Source organism: Euprymna scolopes, chromosome 14 (genome assembly GCF_053919585.1).
Source record: "Euprymna scolopes isolate OS-2025 chromosome 14, ASM5391958v1, whole genome shotgun sequence".
Lineage (NCBI taxonomy): Eukaryota > Metazoa > Mollusca > Cephalopoda > Sepiida > Sepiolidae > Euprymna > Euprymna scolopes.
This window is the reverse complement of record NC_136495.1, coordinates 63,242,567-63,257,292: the sequence shown is the minus strand read 5'-3', so window position 1 is coordinate 63,257,292 and position 14,726 is coordinate 63,242,567. Positions and strand designations below refer to the sequence as shown.

The following is a 14,726-nucleotide window of genomic DNA, read 5'->3' as shown; positions in this document are numbered from 1 at the left end:
TCGTTAATGTAACTTCTGTTTTAGAGAAAACTGTATCAACTCTGCCTGTTCTACAAGTATTATAATGATGAATACTCTGACGAGCTGCAAGCACTTGTGCCTCCACGACGTAAATACCCTCGACAAATCCGACAAGCAGCTAAATCCCACCCCTACATAGTAGGGATCCCTAGATGTAAGAGAGCTTTTTACTCCAGTAGTTTCTTCCTCAGAACCTGCTTCCCCAACTTTACTGATATGCAGAAGTTCAAGTGTAACGTGAACCGACATATTGCTTCCCAACTCCCCACATAGTACCCCAGTAGCTCATGTCTCTAATAGTAGCCCCCTACACCAAAGTGGCAATGTGCCTTGTTTGGGGTGAAAATGTAAAATAAATAAATAAATAAACTTGCAGTTTTAACCGTAAAAATCTGTATTGTTTTCTGGAAAGTGAAGGATCGATCTTTTATAAATTCCTCCGACGTGCATTCAAAAAGTGATAAAATAGGTAGTTTAATCACTTTAATTATGATTACAAAGGATCGAGATGCATCAAGATAATACATACATTGAAATTGAACCTGTTGAAGTGATAGAAGAATCAGCACACACTGTAGAATCTGCAATGTATTACAGCGAATCTTGTGTATATATCAACCATAATCTTGAAGTATAAGTAGAAAGAAATTTACAGTAAAAGTGTATGTGAACACTTAAAGGAAAAACCATCGCATACTATGCCAATTTCAACTCGATCAGATTTAGCATGCTTTAATTTTAGTAAAGTACGAATCTATATATATAGCATCAAATCTGAACGCATATCTGTTATTTCATTGTTTTAAATATATTTTTTATAATTTACTACTAAATTTCTTAATGTACAATTTATTATATAAGATTATAGTAGTATGCATTCGCAGGTAAAATAATATATATATATATATATATATATATATATATATATATATATATATATATATATATATATGTATATGTATGGGCGTGTTGAAAGACAAAATAGAATTGTAAAAAATTAAACACAAGAAAAAGTCAGATGAGACATTGACCGGTTCCATTCGGATAAACTAATGTTTTTTGGGGGGTTTTCTTTCAAAGTAACGACTTGAAAATATATTGTAAATGACACACAGCATTAGAGGAAAAACATGAAATGGGATGCTGGCGTCTTCAGACGGTTTGAAAAAAAAAACACAGCGCCGATGATGAATGACATATCCGTTAATAGAAAAAAGAAAATGGCGGGACAGTAATGTAGAAGATGGTGACGTGTTTAACATGCTTTGGTTTAAGAGTAAGTGTCAAACGTAAGGGTAACATTGAAAGCTAATAGTATAGATTGGAGGATTCGGTGTTTATGTGGGTTGCAGTTTGTGAAAATAAAATTATGGTTAAATGTACTGCTCTGTACGACGACTGTGTTACAGTGATTATTATATTTGAGAAAATAGTAAATACGGGAGTTGATATTTCTGGCAATCTTACTTTATTTTGCAGATGTCAGTTTCAGTAGAAGTATGCTTAGGGTTATCTGGAGACAAGATTTGGTATTAAGAGAGTAGATTGTGGACCCTGGGTGTACTTTCCGCAGCCTCGTAGCCCTTGCTTCCATTATTTCATACTTTAAACCTTACATTCCAAGAACGATGTTGCTGACAAAAGCGTGAGAATCGATGATTTTTGGTCGCAACCTCTCTAAAACTCATCGTTGGCTAGTTTTTTATATCGAAATTATTTATTTATCTATTTATTTTTAATTCCTCATTTGTCAAGCGCCCTTGTCTGGAGCGATATTTTAAAGAAACAAATTTATATCGTTAATTAGTTTATAAAAATATACAATAGTTGTAAAATAACGAAACATTATTTTTGTTCTATACCACTTTGATACGTTAGCATAACACGTTGAGAAAAGTAAAGAGCAGCGGCTTTTTTCAACCGTTAAATATAATTCATTTCCCCGTTACAGCAACAGCGCGTCCATTATATAGCATGTAAAAAGAAACTTGCACGTTTCGTCTAAGTCGGGCTGTTTTTATGAAGAAGTATTTGGATTTCTGAGATCCCAAAGTTATTATCACAATGAATAATGCTATGGGTCAAACCCAACTACATTAATATGACAGCTATAAAAACAGTTCCTATTCAAATATCTATTTTAGTGCGCTTATTGATTCCTACGTGCATATATTGCTGCAAATAGTTATTTGCATCCCAACAGCCAGTGGGTATCTTTCTTTTAAATTTGAAGGAAATATCGAAAGGGTCAAGCCGTTTCCACTCTCAACGATGGCAGATTAGCAATAAAAAATAAGGAAAGGCATAATTTAGACAACGCTTTGCTGCACACTTACAAAATCGACTAGTTCACAATAAAACGACGTTTATTTTTCTTCTCAGTTCCGTTATAGGCTGGAAGTATTTCGTCTACAGCAACATAAAATTCAGATAGACAGTTTCCCCTTTAAGTGTCTGTCGTAGAGAACATTACACGGTATTCGAAGGAATGGAAATAGAACATCGCGCAAGAAACGAATGATGTATTAATCGTGCCGCGGGCAATTGTGTTTGACGTATCTTTTTATGATGCTGTGCACAGACGAGAGAGTTCTACTTAGACAGACGAACAAGAAAAATGATGGGTTGAGAGGAATTGTTTTATTTAAATGATGAATGCCGTTGTAATGAAAGTAATATATTAATGAGAGAATAGAGAGAGATATATATACAGAAATACGGATACATACATAAATATGTATATATATATGTGTGTGTGTGTGTGTGTATGTGTGTGTGCTTGTGTGTGCGTGTGTGCGTGTGTGAGTGTGTGTGTGTGTGAGTTACCTGATCTGTCTGAAAAATGGCCTCTACCAAACACTGCTGTCAGGTTTTGGTTTTGAAAATTGATACACAGAAGAAATCCGGGATACGGCATCAAACATTAGTAATGAAATACAGTGCAGTATGTAATACACATATATATATAATTAAAAAAAACTTTATAAAGAAAACCGAAGGCGGGAAAAATACAGTAACGAGGGGCCTGAAACATGGTATTCCACATCGTAACCTGAAAATAGCCGTATCCTAGGGCCATCGTATTCCGGGGTTCTACTGTATAAGAGATTTGAACCTGCGGGACAAATGGTTTAAAATAGAAAAAAAATTGGTACTTCGCACGCATAAGTCTATTAAAGTTCCATTCTACGTCTGCACATATATTTATTTATATATTGTACAGCATTATTTTTAAAAGATTTTTGATCCTTAAGAACATAGAATTTTACCCAAATAATAAGGCTGTTAAAATACTTGTTGAAAGTAACCAAGTCAGTTTTTTAAACTTTGGAAATCACTACCCGGTACAATGTAATAATCGATATTTTCAGGAATTAAAATAGCATATTTTACGACTGGGCGATGCCGTGGACAATATAACATATTGGGTTCAATATAATAATCAATAAATAATTAACTTTTTAATAAAACTACGGTGTTTATAAGATACCGCTCAATAACATAAAGTATAAGATTCTTATAATATCTATGTACAAATAACTTGATCCTAAAACTATATAAAAGTATATCCATATGTATGCATAACAGATAACCAAAGCTGGAATAAATATATAACTAAAATACAATATAAAGATCAGATCTGTAATACATACTAAAAAAAATATAACGTTTCATATCTTAATTTTCCTAATAATAAAGGGCACTGTCGGAGTTTCTCAAAGATTAAAATCCCTCTCTCTCTCTATCTCTGTATATATATATATATATATATATATATATATATATATATATATATATATATATATATATATAAAAGAGCAAATAGTTAATAAAACGTATTAAATCACGTTGAAAAAGAGTTAAAAACATATTTAATCTGAAAAGGAAACACTTAATAAGTGGATAATTCTAAATCCGCGGAGTTTCGAAGAAATAATTTCCTTTTCATCAGAGGGTAGGAATTTGCAAAATGCGGGATCGGATTTTCCATACAAAAGTATTTGATGAAACTGAAAGTAAGTCAAAGATTTTACTTGATAACAAAAAGTGAAGCAGAGGGAATATGTTGAAGAAAAAGGTGATTTCACGTGAATGGATAGTCAGATGAAAGGTAAAGTATCCAATGACGGTAAAATCCAAAAATATAAGTCTAAGAAAGTGTATTCAATTTTCCATTCGCACAAGTAAAATCCAAAGAAATCGCGTAATTGGAAAATGACCAAAATAATCCAAAAGGATCCGTGGAATAATATATATATATATATATATATATATTATTCCACGGATTTCAGCCTTTATATATATATATATATATATATATATATATATATATATATATATATATATATACACACCGATTGAGAGGAGAGTTAGGTAGCCTTTTTTCTCTTAAGTATATTGAATTAATAAATCAGACGATATGACTATTAATTTCATTTTTGATCTGTTCCAAATTCCGAATAGAGGTTTTTACTTCTAGCAGTAACTGGCTGATGTAATCGCCATATGTCCGAGTACTTTATAATCCTTCTGGATTCATCGTCAGGGATAGATTAATCTATCAGACTTTGAACAATTTACATATATTTTTTAATACAACGTGTACATTTTTCATTGTTTATTATTTTAAGAACTTTACAAACATTTAAGGATGTAAGTAGTATTGGTAATGTTGCCCGCCTTTGAAACACAGTTCCGATGGCATTCTTCCCGGCTTAATACAACATGGTAGCTTTCAAATCTAATGTTTCATAAATAATTTAATTCCAGCCAATTTATATCATTAACAATTACATTCATTAACTTTTATTGACAAGTGGTCGCCAGGCCTTGATAAATAGTTATCCCCAGGTAAAAATTAAAAAAAAATAGTTTATTTTATTAAAAGTAGTTTTTAGTTTTTATTAGTAATAACTCTGTATTTCAAATTTTGATAATATATATATATATATATATATATATATATATAGAGAGAGAGAGAGAGAGAGAGAGAGAGAGAGAGAGAGAGAGAAATAGGGAGAGTGAGATTTCAGGTTGCCTTCTTTAAACGATAAATAAGGTTTAATCACAGTATTTATCGTTTAAAGAATCAGCAAGAAATCTAAGTACGTTTATAAACGATAAAAAGGAGCAGCGAAAGCATCTACGACATCTTAGTGTAACGGTTAACGCGCCGCGCTGTAATACATATGGTCCGGGTTCGATTTGTAGTAGATATAGTCAATCTGCGGTGAAGAGAGGTAGGCAGCTCGAAGCGTACGTATATGTAAATTATTTTTTTTTAAAGAATAATAAACATTAAATAAAAAGATTTGAGAGAGAAAGAAAGAGAGAAATAGAAAAAATTAAAAGGGACAAACCGAGTTATTAGTTACTCAACGTTTCGCCTTATCCTCTGTGTGAAATAAAGACGAAACCTTAATGAACACATAACTCGGTTTGTTCCTTTTTATTTTTTATTTCTCTGTTTATCGGAATACTATTTCTTTTATTCTCATTATATATATATATATATATATATATATATATATATATATCGAGTTCGATATTTGTTTTCGCCTGATTTCTACGTCCATTTGTTTGTAAAATAATGTGTGAAGTTTGCCATCATAATCATTTTCTACAGCAGAAGTGTGTGTCTTGTAAACAAACATTTTATTTATAAAAATAAAAAACGTCCAGGCGTTCAGTTGGATATTTCTTTTCGTCTGATTGCTATGTCCACTTATTTGGAAAACAATGTGTGAAATTTTTCATAATCATCATTATCTACAGCAGAAGTGGGAGAATTATAAACAAACATTTTATTTTTTAAAAAGTCCAGGTGTTTTAGTACTGATCTGTTGGATTTTGTTTTCGTCTGACTCCTACGTCCATTCCTTTGTAAAGTTGCACTAACTCTTCAACGAGTGATTGTCTCTTCTACAAATTGTTTGTTTTGGATTGTTTTTGTTTTTTTCTAATTTTTATGTCAAACTTATTGAATTATACCTATCACCTTCATCCTGATCATTGGGGATATATGACTTTTGGAACGCTCCTTCATGTGTATTTTACATGTATGTGTGTGTAAGTGTGTGTGTGTGTGTGCATGTGTGGGTACATGCTTGTATGTGTGCCGCTATGTGTGTATGTTTGCATGAATGACTAAACTCGTTCCCCCACCAGACTTGTTTGGTGAGGAGGGTTGTTAGTCTCTCTGAAGGATTAAAAACAAGACCTTCCAAAGGGTGAATGAACTCTTTTTCTGGGTCAACTGCCAACTAGCACCGTGTATATTTGTGTGTGTATATGTGTATTGGGGTGGAGAGGGCTCCCGTAAGCAATAGTGAAAGCAACCTTTCTAGGAGAAGCAAATCTCTGATTTAAAAAACCATAAAGCGGGAGACCAGTACCAGCATTAAGCTGGTCTGCAGTTTAATTTGTTGCTGGCTATCTTCCTCTTGCTTGTTGCTGGATCTCAACATTTTGAACCGAGAGAGAGAGAGAGAGAGAGAGAGAGAGAGAGAGAGTTAGCTGTCGTACAAAGCTAAGACTCTGTAACATCATCTTTGTATAGATACTCCCTCAGGAATTTGGGCTCATGAATTTTAAATGTCTGAGGGAGTGGCACTCGTCTGACAAGACGTTGCAATCATCATGTGTACATGCGTACGTATGTTTGCGTGCATTCTGTGTGTATGCATGTATGTGTGCATGCATGTGTTTGTTTCCATGTGTATGTAGATTGGAGAGGGCTCCCGTAACGGTGGTGAAGGCAACCCATCTAGGAGAAGCAAATCTCCGATTTAAAAAACATAAAGCGAGAGAATAGTACCCGCATTAAGCTGGTCTGAAGTTTAACTTGTTGCTGGCTATCTTGTGCTTGCTTGTTGCTGGATCTCAACATTTTGAACCGAGAGAGAGATTTAGTGCTCGTATTAAGCTAAAAATCTGTAACATCATCTTTGTATAGATACTCCCTCGGGTATTTGTCTATAAAAATAGACCTGTGACGATGGAAAAGTTGTGAGGCGTGTAGGCTTGAAATGCTGGAATTATGTAATAATTGATCTGCCGCCATCATCATATGTATTTATGTGTTTATGCATGTCTATATATGTACGTGTGTATGTATATGTATGTATATGTATGTGTATATGTATGTATATATGTATGTGTGTATACATGTTTATGTCTGTTTGTATATATATACGTATATATGCTTGTGTGTGTATGTATATGTATGTGTATGCATATGTGTATGTATGTGTATAAATGCATATATATGTATGTATATGTAGTTAAATGTATGTTTATGTATGTGTGCATATATGTGTACGTATTTGTATGTGTATATGTATGTTCATGTGTGTTTGTATTTGTATATGTGTGTATATATATGTATGTGTCTATATGTATGTCTGTATATTATGTATTGTGTATGTATGTATATATGTATATATATGTGCATGTTTATAGATATATGTGTGTATGTATGTTTATATATGTATGTGTGCGTGTATGTATATATATGCATGTCTACTAATGACCGTCTTCAGTGTCATGTGTGCTCGCGCGTGTGAATTTGCCGGTAGGACTAAAAAAAAGACATTTTTGGGCTCATGGACTTTAAGTGTCTGAGAGAGTGGCACTCGTCTGACAAGACATTGCAATCATCATCATATATCGAGTTGACGAGAAAGTTCTTGTGGTTTTTAACTTTTAAATTCTTAAAGACATATATCGCCCCAAACAAACTTTATTGATTGGAAAAAAACACCACAATCAACACACACAATTTGCCAACACAAAATAAGTGTATTTATGCCAGTAATGTAAAGATCTTGCGTTCTGGTGGCAATGAAGTCGCTGAAAGCTTTGTTGGTATCGCTTAGATTTTTTAACATTTCTCACGCAGAAAGTTGTCGAGATGTTTGGAAAGTGTTGGTCGGTAGCTAAGAGAATATGGCGGATGAAGCAGAGTGTAGTAGCCCAATTCGTTCAAGTTCTGCATCGTCGGTTTAGCAACGTGGAATCGGGCATTGTTGTGGAGAAGAATTGAGGATTTTCTGTTTATTAATGCTGGGTGTTGTTGTCGAAGTTTCTAATGCATTTCATTCATTTGTTGACAGTACTTCTTCGCCTTCATTCAAAATAATGGGTGATACCGGTCGCAAACTACCTAACAGTAAGCATGCCCTTCTTTTGTTGCTAATCTGGCTTCGGGAAGTGTTGTGAAGTTTCGTCTGCGTCTGACTACTGAGCTGAACGTTGCCGATTGTCGTAGAGAACGCTTTTTATTGCAAGTCACAGTCCATTCGAGAAACAGGTCGTTCTTGTTGCGGAAAAAGGGACGATAACACTTCATAACGACGTTTGTTTTGGTTGTCGTACAATTCCTGAAGCCCCCATTAATCAAGATTTGTCTTTTCAATCGCTCTCAAGTGGTTGAAAATCATCGTATACATTAAGCCTTATTCAAAAGCTAGTCCTCGAACAGTTGTGCTTTGATTGTCTTCGACTAAGGCTCTTAATTAACTATTGTCAACATCTGATGGTCGATCACTACGCTCTCATTTTCTTCAAGACTCTCATCGCTGCCACGAAATTTCTTAAACCACCATTGTGCTGTGCATTCAGTAGTGGTTCCTGGACCAAAAGCTTCGTTGATATCGCGTGCTGTTTAAGCAACTTTTTGGTCTAGCTTGAATTTAAATAAGAAAATTGTGCGAATATGCTTGTTTTTTATCTTGCATTCAACGTTCTGAAAAGAAGACATAATTGTTTTACAACGATTGTAATTTACCGAGATTGAATCAGAATTAAACTATTATTCCACAATTATGATATTTTTCCTATCATAGAACTCAGTGGAATTGCACTTTTTTTTTCCAATTCAGATCGATTGATTGTCTGTTCTAGTCAGAAAAACACTGTAGTATACCGGAAAGAAAGCTTCGCATGCCTCTCTTCATTGGCTTACTCTAGTAGAGTAGTCTACATTGGACTGCCGTGAACATATTGTTGTTTTTATGAAATTATGTTTATATCATGTCTTCAATTAAAATATAAAATTCAGAAGTTAAATATCATGGTTTAATTGTGCTCTAAATAGACACATCTCTTTTGAACGCATCCCGATATTATCAAAGAACCTACTGTTGATTTTATACGCCGGGCCCTTCTACTTGTGCAGTGATAAACTTCTAAAATGCACTTGTGATGTTATGCAGTATTAGAGTGTTAAAACTGCTTAAATAGGATTGTTCTTTCTATAATTGAAGTTTTCAATTATAGACACTTATTGGGGGTATTTCGATACAAGACCACCCCCAGACGCATAACGTACATTTGTGCGAAATTAAAAAAAAAAAAATCGATCCAGCCGTTTTGTAGTCCATAGGAATCTGTCTCTGTCTCTGTCTCTGTCTCCCCCCCTCTCTCTCTCTCTCTCTCTCTCTCTCTCTCTCTCTCTCTCTCTCTCTCTCTCTTACACAGAGACAAATTGCTTTATATATAAGTTGAGATAATATCATTACAAAGAAGTAGTATTATTCTTTATAATTCATATATAGAAGTAGAAATCGAAGTAATTTGTCAGAAAACTTACGTATTACGTTGTGATGCGTACGGTTACATTTATAATTACAATAAATAAAAAGGATTACAATATACATAATATCGGCTGTGAAAAAATGTCTGCAATAAACGAGAGTTCAAAAATTGCTTCAAAATTTACTTAAGAGATAACAATCAGAAATTAACCGAAACGAAATAAGAGCGATTTTGGTGAAAGAGTCTAACAGTGAAATAATGCACCAAGATTTCTTTGAAATCTCAACAGAAGCACGAAGAAAATTTTGAAAACAAAAATCTGTTATTAATTTAATTATTACCCTACAAAAATGTAGGGTCTCAAAAATAAGTCCATAGACTCATTGAATTGTTTCCGGCCACGGAAATCTTTAGTAAAAGGCGAAAGATTTATCCGCTGACATTGGCCGGAAATCAGAGAACATATCTTTCGTTTAAGATGAACTCGCTTACTTATTATAGCTTTTCATACAATAACCGCTTGGCTTATATTTTCTTTTGTCACAATTAATAATTAATTCTTGCATATAATTTTTTTTCCAACTTAACTACACGATTTTTGTTTATATTAGAGGTTAGAAAGTTGAAGAAATTTTGAGAAATTCCTTGTGATAATTAAAATAAATTGTTTTTCTTTCTCATGCTGTTGGTTAATACAATGACCTTCACCTCTAATTCGAAAAATATATCGATTGTATGTGCAGCATAATTTGTCTATCGATAGTGGTGACGGGATCTCTACGTTATTCCGACCAGTTGTCATTACAGCCAATGTTTTCCTGGGCGTCATTGTAACAAACACGGGCCCGTCCTCAACCCTCAAAGATGAGGTTTGATCCGACTTGGTTATAGGTGTAATCTCCTAGGAATTACTGCCTCCTTTAGAAAAGAAGGCTGTTTATTGTAGGTCGCTAGAAGCACATCTACCGGAAAATGCCGACGGATCCATTCTCGGCTATTTCCGTATCCTTTAAAATGCCCCTTCGTGGGATATGACTTTCACGCACGTTAACTTGGCCGTATGGGACTCAATTTTCAATCATGTCTTAATGTGTTAATTTCTATATTATTACAATTGTTTTATCATTTATCGTTTCTGTTTCTGGATATGTGCCTCTCTTCATCTCTCCCGCTTTCTCTCTCTTTTTCTCTGTCTGTCTGTCTGTCTCTCTCTCTTTCTTTCTCTCTCTCTCTCTCTCTCTCTCTCTCTCTCTATATATATATATATATATATATATATATATATATATATATATATATATATAAATTAGTTATGGTTTTCTTTTTTCATCCTTATATCGTTGAGTTCTCTTTTATAATTGTAGACTTTTGAGAAGTCGGCTTATGCAAGTCATGAGTCTCTTTCTATGTAACAATTTCTCGTTAAGGCTTTTTAATCCTTATGTAGTTGAAGTTTCTTTTTTAATTATAAACTTTTTGAAACCGGAGTATGTAGGGGCTTAGTCTGCGATAGGTTAAATTTAGTTTTTCCCCGGGAATTTAAACTGAATTCTTTTTATACAAAGTTTCTGTATACTATATATATATATATATATATATATATATATATATATATATATATATATGTATATATATATTCAGTAAAATATTGGGATAATAAGTTACATAGAAAGTAATTATAGTATTAGATCAACGACGATGGAAGTGGATAAAAAAGCATAAATTACGCCATGGCATTTTCAAGTTAAATGCTTCTCATCAAAAGAGGAGAAAATATAATGGTATAAATAGCATCTGGGTCAAGAACATTTAGATAGGAAATGATGAATGTCTATATAAATAAATCTATACAAAATATATAAATATAGCTTATTAAGAAAACAAGTCACGAATGAAAAATTATATATATATATATATATATAATAGTAGAAAAATAGTAACTGATGATATAATAAAGTTAGATGTAACTGTTATTGCTCATCTTTTATTTAATATATTAATTGCTTTTCTTAATCCTGTGGAGCTTTTACTATCTTAATAGGTTTGCTCTCTTAAAGATCAATTGGTCTCTTTATTGGGCTACTTCCGTTTTTGAGAGGCTATGGATAACCACAAAGGGGTGGATGAGGATGATAGAAGCACTTCTGTCGAAAGCGCTCGTGTTTATGGATCCAACTTATACAATTTCGAGAAGAACACAAAAGGACTATTCGGAGATTGGAGAAGATAAAAGGAAAATTGTAAAACAGAATAACTCCGTGCTAGTCAATAATATTTGTATCTCTCTCTCTCTCTCTCTCTCTATATATATATATATATATATATATATATATATATATATGTGTGTGTGTGTGTGTGTGTGTGTGTGTTGCAATATTTTAGATGTGTAATGGGTTATGATCCCACACAGTCGGACGATTCTATTTATAAACGATGCTGCTAAGAACTGACGAATCGAATTAATTCATGTTCTGCTACCAACCAATCAGAAACCAGAATTGTTCCATAAATATTAAACCTTTTCTGTAGCAATTTCGCATGTTTTTCCGTCTCGACACGGTAAGAATATTTTGCTCTGTGGAACTGTCTACTGCAAACAAGTCACCTCTCAGGACTTGTGTGTAACAACGAACAATCGGAAACTATTCTGTCTACTGCAAACCAGTCACCTCTCAAGACGTGTTTAGAAAAACGAACCATCGGAAACTGTTCTGTCTACTGCAAACCAGTCACCTCTCAAGACGTGTTTAGAAAAACGAACCATCGGAAACTGTTCTGTCTACTGCAAACCAATCACATCTCAAGACTTGTTTAGAACAACGAACCATCGGAAACTGTTTTGAAACTAAACATGGCTTACACTTCTAGAATGTGTGTGTGTGTATTGTGTGTGTGTGTGTGTGAATACGTAAGCTAGCTGTAAGTTTTTCAGTGTAAAACAATCTCTAATAAGGATAATTTGTTTATATAGTTCTATGCAATTGGTTATACTATTTTATTCGTTCCGTTCTGTAACTTTTAATTCTAGTCTCTCACACAAAGTTTAAATATTTTATAACATAAACACATTATATCATCAATCATGGATTATATTCAAAAGCTGATTGATCGAAAGTAAAATTATTTTATTGTAGTAGAAACCACCTCAGAATTTTAATTAATCGCATAAAAGTTTATAAAATGTACACATGCATAAATTCATGATTTTTTTTTTTAAACCACATACAAATTAACATTTTTGTGCGATGCACAGTAACAACTCGATAATAATAATAATAATAATAATAATAATTATTATAATAACAATTATAATAACAATAATAACAATAGCAATAATTATAACAACTCGATAATAATAATAATAATAATAATAATAATCTACGATCTGATATACTTCCTGTGAAAATAATTACTATAATTGAGAAACCAATATTCAGTTTAAATAAATTTGATAATTAACTAGGGAAAATGAATACGGTCTCAAACTTTAATGCCTTAAGCAGATCAAGTATTTCGCAATATTAAACAGCTTCTCATATCTAACATTGTTTTGGTAGACATAAATAATTCAACTACAACTAGAAACTATGTTGTGATAAGCAAGAAATTACAGTACGTTCAGTCAATGACAGCTGATAGAAGGATAGAATATGTTTATACTATTAATAATCCACGTAGTTTTAACTTATCTACTGGTTCCCTAGCATTTCATAATAGAATTCCCATTATGATAGATAGATGGTGGATATTTGAAAAAAAAAACATGCAAGTGTTTATACATTTGCTAATATTTAAATATATGTTTTCAATGAAGAAGTAATTATAGGTGAACATAATTGGAGTTTTCTTTTCTTTAATGTGGTGTGCTATTGTTTCTAGCGAAAAAATTCGATATCAAACATCTTTAAATATATCAAAAATAGGTCGAGTTTATTACTGCGATTACAATCTTTTGTTTATTCCCAGTGTTTTAAGATTTATTTTGTTTAAAATTGAAAATGATAAACTCGTACCTATCGATGGTAATAAATTGTTCGTATCATGTCCAAATAAATCTGATCTTTTTTAATACTGACGGAGGTTGATTTAATTGTTTCATAGATATAAATATATTTACCAGAAACTATCGATGATATTCAGCCATTTTTTTTTTCATTTTCATTTTGGGAGTAATAGCAAAATTCATATTAAAGACCATAATTTCTCTGATACAAACCAATCTAACAAGCTAATTGCGATGCTTCCATTCCCGTAGCTAGTCTTGAACTTTACCATATGTAAAGGAATTATCATATATAAAGGCGTTGTTATGTGTCAAGACAGAAATTTGATTATATTTTTGTTGATTACTGATATTACCAACCATTTGATGACATAGTGATGAATTCATTATGACATTTCCTACTAACCTTACAAGCGTGAAACTGAAACAGAGACAAACCATATATATATATATATATATATATATATATACATATATATATATATGTGTGTGTATATATATATATATATATATACTAGCAAAAGTACCCGTCGTTGACTGGGTTCAAAAACAGGCTACAGAAAATGGACTCTGATTTATGAAAGTATGATATGTTATGAAAAGATAGGGTTGTAAAGAGATAGCTTAGAATTTGAGGGTATCAAAACCAAAGCAAAATATGATGAAAGTAAAAATAAAATAGATAAACCCCATAATTTATTGTACCATACCTGTTCACACTGAAACACTTATCACAATATTCTGTGGATCTATATTAAAAAACATTGTTAAACTTTGTGACATATTTCCATTCTATGGAGGTCAGGCGCGAACGAACACCCCATAATTTTATTATACCATATTTCTTCAAACTGAAACATAATTATCAAAGTATACTTACGCAGATAGATATGAAAAGTCTTTATAAAAGTGTGTGTCTATTTCCATTCTATGGAAGTCAGGTGCGAACGCAGGCCCCACAATTATATTATATCATCTTTATTTAAGTTAAAACATACTTATCAACGTATTATTATGTACATATATATCAAAAACACTTGTAAACGTTTTTTTTTAATTTTAATTTTTTTTATTTCCATACTTTGTGGACCAGACGCGTGCGCAGACCCCACAATTTTAATGAATCATCATTATGCTAAATCAAACATACCCATTCCTGTGTCTC

General features: G+C 32.5%; 1 non-coding gene across 1 annotated transcript; it reads right to left on the bottom strand.

Annotated features, from left to right (window-relative positions):
• Nucleotides 1-9,897: 9,897 nt before the first annotated feature.
• LOC145293579 (U5 spliceosomal RNA) lies at nt 9,898-10,020 on the bottom strand. Its single transcript, XR_013869741.1, has one exon. It is a non-coding gene; the product is annotated as a U5 spliceosomal RNA (small nuclear RNA).
• Nucleotides 10,021-14,726: the final 4,706 nt, after the last annotated feature.